This window comes from Saccopteryx bilineata, chromosome 2, assembly GCF_036850765.1.
Source record: "Saccopteryx bilineata isolate mSacBil1 chromosome 2, mSacBil1_pri_phased_curated, whole genome shotgun sequence".
NCBI classification, from domain to species: domain Eukaryota; kingdom Metazoa; phylum Chordata; class Mammalia; order Chiroptera; family Emballonuridae; genus Saccopteryx; species Saccopteryx bilineata.
In genome coordinates, this window is record NC_089491.1 from 41,751,215 (window position 1) to 41,760,570 (window position 9,356).

The window sequence follows — 9,356 nt, forward strand, 5'->3', positions numbered from 1 at the left end:
GTCACAGAGAAAGGACAGTGTGAGAACCCAGAGCCAAAACGAGAGGGGAAATGGGGCAATCTTTTGGTTGAGCAGCATCGTTAGTTCCTAATTATGCTGCTTAGAGAACTGTACACTAATGAAATTATAGAAAAAAACATTCCCACAGCAGAACTTAAAACCTACGGTTGCTATAGTTATGAGGTAGGTCCCTGTTTAGCAAAAGGTAGATTAAAACTTGATTAAAAGTAAATTGCCATCTACTCGGTTTTTAGATCCTTGGGAAAGTTCATCCAAATATACATGAAGGCTTACACCTTAGTTTTCCATTTATCATTAGAGAAAGGATCTTAAAATACGCAAATGGTAATCAGACATAAATGCCTCATTCATGGTATCTCAGAGTATATCGTTTTTGCTACAATCTGAGAAAGGCAACATCTAACTTTTTGCCAGATTGATTTTATACTCACAAGGAAAGCTCTGTGACACCCCCTTCATGAAGAGAGAATATTGAATGATGAGTTAGTTTGTTGACTAATCTAAAAAATTATTTTTTTCTTTTTGTAGAACATTTTGTACCAAATGTAGAGTTTGAATGATCTCTATATCTCATCATTTGTTTCCATGGAGTGGAATCAAGTCTGAAGCCCAGACAATTAAAGCGATTCACATTTAAATGAAAGGTGGCTTGATTGATTTGTAACGACACAATTTATTTGGTAATAATGACATTCCTTGAGTTTGGCCAGCAAAACAAAGGTTGATTTATTTCCTAATAACAAAGACAAATGGCCCTTCTGCTCCAGCCTCTTCCTCATTCTCAGTGGCTCAGGGCCAGGTTTCCAGTGGACTCTGGTCTGTTTTCCCTCCTGCTAGAGGAGAATGCTCGACAAATCTTTCAGAAACATGCACCACAATGGTCCCAATAATAGAAACTAGACATTTGTCCACCTAAAAGTTTTAACAAGCCATATGCAATTTCATAAGTTGGTATTTAAAACAAAAGTCATTCCAGAAAAATTATGCATATCATATCATACAAAGCACCTTAATATTGGCATTTGTAAAGATATTGTTATGGGTAACATGTGTTTGAGACAAATTTTAAAGAACTCAGCTAAATGGGGTAAATATAATGATACATCATTGTTATAATGACATTGTTCATATTTTTAAGAATATTATCCTTAAAAACAGTGCAGTGTTCTATACAGGTGGTTCACTTAAAATATGATTTTAAAAATGTAAATATAAGTAGAACAACTAAGTCTACATAAGGTAATAAGGAATATCAAAGAATAATACAAGGGCAAACAAATCAATAAAATAATCTATTTTTAGCAAATATATAGTGGTTTATATTATTATGTAATAAAGTTATAATATTAAGCTCTGTTGAAAGTTTCCTGTTTTATTTAATTTTTAAATTGAGATATAATAGACATATAACATTATATTAGTTTTAAGTGTTCAACATAGTGATTCGATATTTGTATCTATTGTGAAAAAATCATCATAATAAGTCTGGAATGACCACACATGATTATAATTTTCTTATGATGAGAACTTCTAAGATTTATTCTCATAGCAACTTTCTTTTTAAAAAAATATTTTTTTAATTTAATGATTTCAGCAAGAGAGAAAGCAGGAGAGAGAGAGAGAGAGAGAGAGAGAGAAGCAGGAACCAATCTGTTCCTGTATGTGCCTTGACCAGGGATTGAACAGGCAACTTCTACACTTTGGAATGATAATCCAACCAACTGAACTATCCAGCCAGACCAACAACAACTTTCAAACATACAACATAGTATTAACCATAGCCACCATGATGTACATTGCAACCACGGGACTTATTTTATAACTGGAAGTCTGAACCTTTTGACTTATCACCCATTATTTCCTCCCTCCTATTTTATTTGAATATGTTTTGGGTACTTGGTAGTTTTAAGACACAGTCCTTGAGTGACTTACAGAATCCCCTAGTACCTGTTGGGTAGAGCAGGCCTACAAGGTGCGAGGCAGATTCTGGCTGGGGAGGGGAGGTCAAGCTAGTTGGAGTGACGTCCTACCATGATTTTCAGAAGACCTTTTTCCTGAGTAGGAAAAATGCAATAATACAAAAATTTCAGAAGTGTGTATGATCTCATCTTTGTTCATTTCTGATAAGAGAAAACTTTTTTCACTTTGACCTGAAAGGAAGCTGGGAACTACTGCAGGTAGCTGTATCTAAGAGCTGACGAAGAGCTAAGGAAGCAAATTGCTTTTTGCTTTCAACTGCAATGTTCATTCACTCAATAGGGGGCCCCTACTGAGAGCCGAGCATGCTCTCCAGCCTACAGTAGAAGCCAGGCTAGATCTTCGCCCTCCTATATCTTACACTCTCATGGAAAGCTGGGAGGGCAAATGATTACAAGGAAAGCAAAAAGGACACTTGCTGACAGAGAGACAGTGGTAGGTAAATAAGGCCACATGAGAGAACTGGGAAAGTGAAAGCTTAGATGTGTAGTTAGACAGGTGATCTATGAGTGAAGTTGGCAGGGGGTTACCTTAGAGGGGAGCCTGCTACTTGGTGCAAGCAAAAGCTATAATTTCTTAAGTAAAAAAACCCCACAAAAAAAACAGAGTGGTTCAAGATAGAATAAGGAAACACCTGCATACCTAAAATTCATAAATAGTAAGTGCTAAGATATCGTCATTAAGGCTTAAGTTTATTTTTAATGAAAGACAAGAATATTACAACTGAAGTCTCCTCTCTCTTTCTCTTTCTCTTTCTCTCTCTCTCCAATTCCCTTACTTTCTTCCTTCCTTTCCTGGTGAAGCTCATCATTATTGTGGGGGCTAAAAAAATTAATACTTTTCCTCACACCTTCTAAGTTCTTCTCTCTGGGATGATAATCACATTAGCAAAGATGGATTAACAAGAGAAAATCAGATTTTTAATGCCTGTGTGTGGAGAATTCACACAGGCATGAACATTCCAAAGACAGCGAGGCAACAATGGGCCTGCAGGATATTTTTGGACAAAGGAGAAAGGTGGGGACAAGATCTTAGATTTCAGAAGTGAGAATGGGCAATTTACAGGTAGTTGGGGAAAAGCGAAACATCCATGGCTGGCAAATTGTTGCTAGGCAACCCAGAAACAAGAAGACATGGGGTATCTAGCTAACAGGCTTGGAGTCATGCTGACTAATGCCAAGGTGAAGATTCTTAAGGTGATTAAGCCAAAGCTCCTTTTCCTATTTCCTAAAGCAGGTTTCTCTGAATCTCCTGGGCAGAAAAGGGGGGGGGGGGGGGGTTGAAGTTTCTTAGTGAGTCTTTTGTTTCTTAATAACCAGCTTAAAATCAATATCCCAAAAGGCAGCTTCAGGGTGGCAGAACTTTGGTCTCTGGTCCCTTTCCCTCCCACGACATGGCGTGCTGTTCTTCCAGTCCAAGTTGTACATTGCTCCCATATGAACATGTGCCTAAGAACGGCACTATTTCCATATTTTTAAAATGTATACAAATTGCATCGTTCTGAACATAAAACTCTGTTATTTGGTTTTTTACCCAGCACTGTTTCGGTAGTTACCCAAGGCAATACTGATGAAACTTTTTCATTTTGGTAACCATATAGTAGTCCCTCATACTGGGCTGGACGAAAGTCAGTTTACAGTTCTGAGTATGCCAAACTCATATTTTATTCTTGTATTATTTAGCTGTATGAACTGCAAGCCTGCTTTTGCCCACCCCTCTATGTCCTAATCAGAGGCGGATTAAGGTTGGTTGAAGCCCCAGGCACAGAAGAAAATATTGGGCCCCTTAAAGAAAAGAGAGACAGGGAAAATAAAAATACATGTTAACCATATTTTAAAATAAATTTAAAAATATTGTGTACTATTAATGTTAAAATTATACATATGAAACCAAACTTGGTATCATTAGAAAAAAAAGTGTAAAGTTGGGGTTTTGCGGGACCCTTCAGAAGTCGGGGCTCAGGGCGCACCTGGTGGGCCTGCTGTTAAATCCGCCTCTGGTCCTAATTTTTCTACACTAATGAACATTGGGATTTTTGACAGATTTTACTATTACACACTGTGCTTCACTAAACACTTTTATACTATGTCTTTTTGTATACAGATGCAAGAGTTTCTTTTAAAAATATATACTTAGAGTAGAATTGCTAGATAGGAGGGGTTGAGGTGGAGATGAATGAAGCAGTACAGATGTTGCCAGCTTGTTTTCCAAAGTGGCCATACACATTGATAATTGCATTAGGAGTGTGAGGCTTTTCCTCTGCCCCATTCTCATCGGCATCTAGTATTGCAGAGCTTATTGTTACCAAAGGACATCTCCTGTTTTACACTGGCACATAAAGTAATATTTCTAATTACTAATGAGGTAGAATTATTTTTTCATACATTTACCGGCTATTTAATTTTCTTAGTTTGTGAATTCCCTGCTTCTAGTCTTTGTCAGATTTGTTATTAGGTTTTATGTTTTTTCTTATTGATTTATGGCAGTTATTTATGTTTTCTGGATTTTGATATATATATATATATATGATACATACAGGTACATAAATATTTGAGATATATATGTATATATAAATGTATATGTATTCAGGCAGGCAGGCAACCACAAAATTAATATACATTAGTTTATGTACAGAAATAATCAGTTGGAAGATATACTAGCCTCACTTGCCAAGTAGCATAAACACAAAATACTTCTCAATAACTTTATTAAGAGATATAAAGACAGTTCAGTTTAACATTATACATAAACAAAAAACTTTGAAGGGATCAAAGTGTTGGCACCTGAAGCTGCTTTTTTGGGATGTTGATTTTAAGCAAGTTATTAAGAAATAAATGACTCAGAAAGAAACTTTGACTTGCCTTCCCTTTCCTGCCCAAGAGATTAAGACAGAGAAACCTACTTCAGGAAGGAGAGCTTGGGATGTAGCCTTAGTAAACAGGAGTGCTTCAGGCAACCACCTGTTCGCTAGATACCCAGTGTCCCATCATCTCTGAGTGGCCTAGCAAGGATTTTCTTGCCCTGTACGGTCCCCTCTTCTCCAACTACCTGTAAATCGCCCATTTCACTGCTGAAATCCAGTTCTCCCATTACGTTCTTTTGAACCCCTTTGTCTAAAATGTCTTATATTACCCAATATTGTTTCACTGTCTTTGGGATTTCCGTGGAATTATCGTGCCTATGTGAATTCCCCATCAGCACGCATTACACTTTAATTTTTCTCCTGTTAATCTGTCTCTGTTAATTTTATAATAAGCCCAGTCAGAAGACATGTTAGCCTGGCCAACATGTCAAGTCCTTGTAGAAGAAACTAACATCATAGAGATGTAAGTCCTCCTCAAATTAGTCTACTAATTTAATATAATTCTATTAAAAATTCAAGCAACTTTTTCATTGAACTTGACACAAAAGCCACATATTAGAGTGAAAATATTCAAGAAGAACTAAGGCAATGATTAATAACAAGCATGAGAAGTATGTCCTATAAGGTGACAAAAGTTATAAAATTGCTGTAACCACATGCACTGGGTAGAGAATAACACCAATAGATAGACGTTGGTCCTCTGTGTGTCTTGGCAAACATAATAAAAAACTTTCCACTATTGTTACTTCTTTAGTTACTGAACAATTCATTGTCTAATTTTTAATAAATAATTATACTTTCAGAGGAAAAATAAGGATCTGGCTGATGTTTTAAAACCTCTTAATCTAAAGAAGAATGATTTTTTGGCATCTGGCTCAAGAAATGCAAGAGAAATGAACTAGCTGCTCTGGGCCGTCGATTTTCTTACCTCTAACAGCAAGATGTACATAAACATACTACACTCACAGACGCATGAGCATGTTAATGTTCGAGTCTGAAGAAACTGAAGTGATCCTTTGCAGGCGTCCCCAAACTACGGCCCGCGGGCCGCATGTGGCCCCCTGAGGCCATTTCACTGACCACCAATGAAAGAGGTGCCCCATCCGGCCCCCCGCCGCACTCCCGGAAGGGGCACCTCTTTCATTGGTGGTCAGTGAGAGGAGCACTGTATGTGGCGGCCCTCCAACGGTCTGAGGGACAGTGAATTGGCTCCCTGTGTAAAAAGTTTGGGGACCTCTGCTTAGAGCCTATGACTCATTTTATAAAAGAAGAGATGGGGGGCTCCCGATCCCAATGGTAACAAAATTACTTAGCATTGTCAGGATGGATCTAATGGAATAAATAATTCCAGGAATCTTTAAGGACCCTCCAACGTGAAATCACAGCAGGCATGATTGGGCTAACAAATGCTGCTGGAGACAGGTGGAAAACATGAGACAAAATTTGTGAGCGCCGCTGGGCGCCTGGCACCCCTACCTGAGCCAGCTGTATCTGACTGGCCCAGCTTCCCAGCCAATGTGACCCTTAATTAAGAGGCAGAACCAATTCTCTTTTCTAACTGGGCTTCTCCCTGGAATGTTCTCAGAGCAGTTTTGCTCATCTTCCCCACATACCATTCTGCTTTTTATATTAATCGACTCAGATGACAAGTGCTCAGACCAGAAGCCACTGTTTGGGTAATCATGCCCCAAACCATCATTTGTCTGTGATTGTAATTTAATAAGAATCTAGTCACTGAATGAGATGTAAAAGTCATCATGCAATTAAAAAATTATTTTTTCATATATTATCTCACAATATTTATACTAGGAACTATGTGTTACTATCTCCACTTAACAGACAAGGAAGTTGAGACTCGGGCGAGTGACCCTCCCAAGGACGCAGAAGAGGACAGGGACAGAACTCCTGCCCAGCCAGGTCTGGCAGAGTACAAGCTACGTGAGCTATCTTGCATGATGCCAACTGTCATTTCAACTTAAAATGACTCTGGGTTCACTTGGTGAGTTGCTGCATGCTGACAACTTGAAATTCTAGAAGATGATGATTCCAAAGACATATAGGATATAAGTACCTAAAATTTAGATCAGGTTGTTTTATGGCCATGTATCATAGAGTCACCAAGCCTCCTGCGCTATATACCATTTTAGTGCCTCTTTGGAGATGGTAACAGCACTTCACTTTGCTGCTTCTTGATTTCATAAAATTAAGAAATTCACATGTTTACATCAAACCTATGTGCCTGGTGATTAAATGGGTGTAGTGTCATGCACAATAAAAAATTAATATGATGGTAGCTTAAAAAATATGGTACTATGCCATTCTTCTTTTTCATTTAGTCCCTGGCACTCTAACGTCCTTTCCATTCCTTGATAACATGAAGATCTTTCCTGTTCCAGTAGGGTCTTTACATTTACTGTTCCTTTTGCTTTAAAACCAAGTTTACCGGTTTCCTCATGGCTCCTCTTTTACTTTGGGTCTTAAGTCAAATAGCATCTCAGAGGAGGCTGCAGTCACGCCCTATCTGACAAGGGTCCATAGTTGTTCTCTATCAAATCCCCTCCTTTGTTTCTTTCATATATGTTTCAATCTAAAATTGCTCTATTTGTTTTTATTTTCTTGAAGTTAGATATATTTTTTGTTCATTACTGAATATCCAGCACCCAGAATAGAGTCTGGAAGATGGTGGTAGCTCAGTAAAAACTGATGAAGTGATTAATGAGTGAATGAGCACTCTTGTAATAGAAACAGTAAAAATGGTCAGAGAAACCCTTTTCAGCTACATTTCCACAAAGAGATTCAGCAACAGAAATGGGGAGCTGATCATACTTTTACTCAGTTTCAAAGCCCTGGCGAGTCAGTCCTGACTTCAGAGGCAGAAGGGACCTGAGAGTTGCAGCCTCTGGGTTTTGCATCCCAGCTCAGAAAACCCATTCTTGTAAGAATAGCCGGGGCTGTGCGGACCCTCTTCCCTCAGATCCTTTGGCGTGTGTTCTTGGGCCCTGCAAAGGTTACTATTTACTGGGTTTTGTCGAGCCAACACAAAGTAAATATTTTCAGTTCCCAAATGCTGGTGAGAGTAGGGGAGAGATCAAATGACAGTGCCTGGGAGTCAACTCAGCCTCAGTGCAGCGGCCGGCCGTCCCCGGCCGGGTTTGGCGCACACTGGATTAGGAACACATGGCAAAGGCGGAGTTCCAGCAGCAGACCTGCGACATGGCGGGAAGAATGTGTGCAGCTCTTGGAAGAAATCAACAACAGCAGCAAATCAAGCGCCAGGTGCTGTCAGGTCCATGCATTCCCTGTGGCTTGTCAATAGCCACATCCCTACGGAGGTGTGGTACATTAGTGAGGTGCAGAACGGGAGGGGCGGTGGCGAGAGTTGCCCAGCAGCAGATCAGCAAGTGGAGCAGAAATAGCTCTGCTGGATGATCATTAAAGAGAGCAAAGCCTTGGTAGTCCAGAGCTCAAGTGTTCGAAAACCATGCTTATCTGTAAATAAAAATCATTGAAAATTGTGCCTGTTGTTTGTTTTCTCCTGCAGGAGAACAAGATCCTGGCACCTGATCAAATGCTTGAAGAGCCATCTGAAATGAAGCCACACTGAGGCTCAGAGTCACATTGCTGTTTTTGTGCGGGGTGGGTGGCAGCTAAGCCTTCCTAGATGCTCTTTTCCTTCTGGCCAACGGAATAAAGTATTGGGCTTGCGCAAACAGGCCCCAACAAGGCACTTTTATTTAGTTTCTAGCGTGATTAATCTAATTTGTTTTAGGTTCTGGGAAACTGGCTATCCTACAAGGTAGCTTCCTGGAAATTTACAAAAACTTAACATCCAAAAATTCTTGAGCAAATTAGACATTAAGGGGCCAATTGTATACGTTTCAAATCAACAAGCTGCTACAGAGGAAAAATGGATCTATCTAGAAAAGGTTTACAGTTTAGGAAAAATTTGATTTTGAGAAAGTAGCATATGTTCTTTTCAATCTTTTTTCTCAGGCTCACTTTTAACGGATCATTGAAACCTCCCATTAAGAAAGGTACTAAATCCATCATCAGAAAGGTATCAGATAAGCACACCCATCTGCTGCTGTTTTAACAATTTAAAAGGATGCACTAAGAGTGGAAATGTTGTTCTCTGAGAAGTTGGCAGAGCTCTCTCTGTGCCAAGCGCAGGGAGCTGGGGTTGTACTCGAAGTGGGGAACAGCCCTAGAGCGAGAGCATCCCAATCTACCCCTGTGGAAGAGAAGGGCTCAAGCTTTCAGTTTTCCAAATGATAAAACAGACTCTTAGGTCAGTTAAATAATTTTCCTAAAGAAGCACAGCCAATTGACTAATGAGAAAGCCAGCTGAGAAGTTCCATCTCCTGGTTTCTGGTCCAAGGCCGTTCCATTTTGTTGCACCTGCAGAGTCTATTTTGACATTCCCAAGAAGTGCAATTCTAGGATCCACCTCTAGATACTTCTTTCCATATTGGAACTAGTCCACCAGGGCAGTCTT

At 39.4% G+C, this 9,356-nt stretch overlaps 1 long non-coding RNA gene across 1 annotated transcript; it reads left to right on the top strand.

Annotated features, from left to right (window-relative positions):
* The first annotated feature begins 7,973 nt into the window (after nucleotides 1–7,973).
* On the top strand, nucleotides 7,974–8,571 carry LOC136322833 (uncharacterized). The gene is made up of 2 exons (XR_010728867.1): nucleotides 7,974–8,137; nucleotides 8,403–8,571. It is a non-coding gene; the product is annotated as an uncharacterized lncRNA (long non-coding RNA).
* Nucleotides 8,572–9,356: the final 785 nt, after the last annotated feature.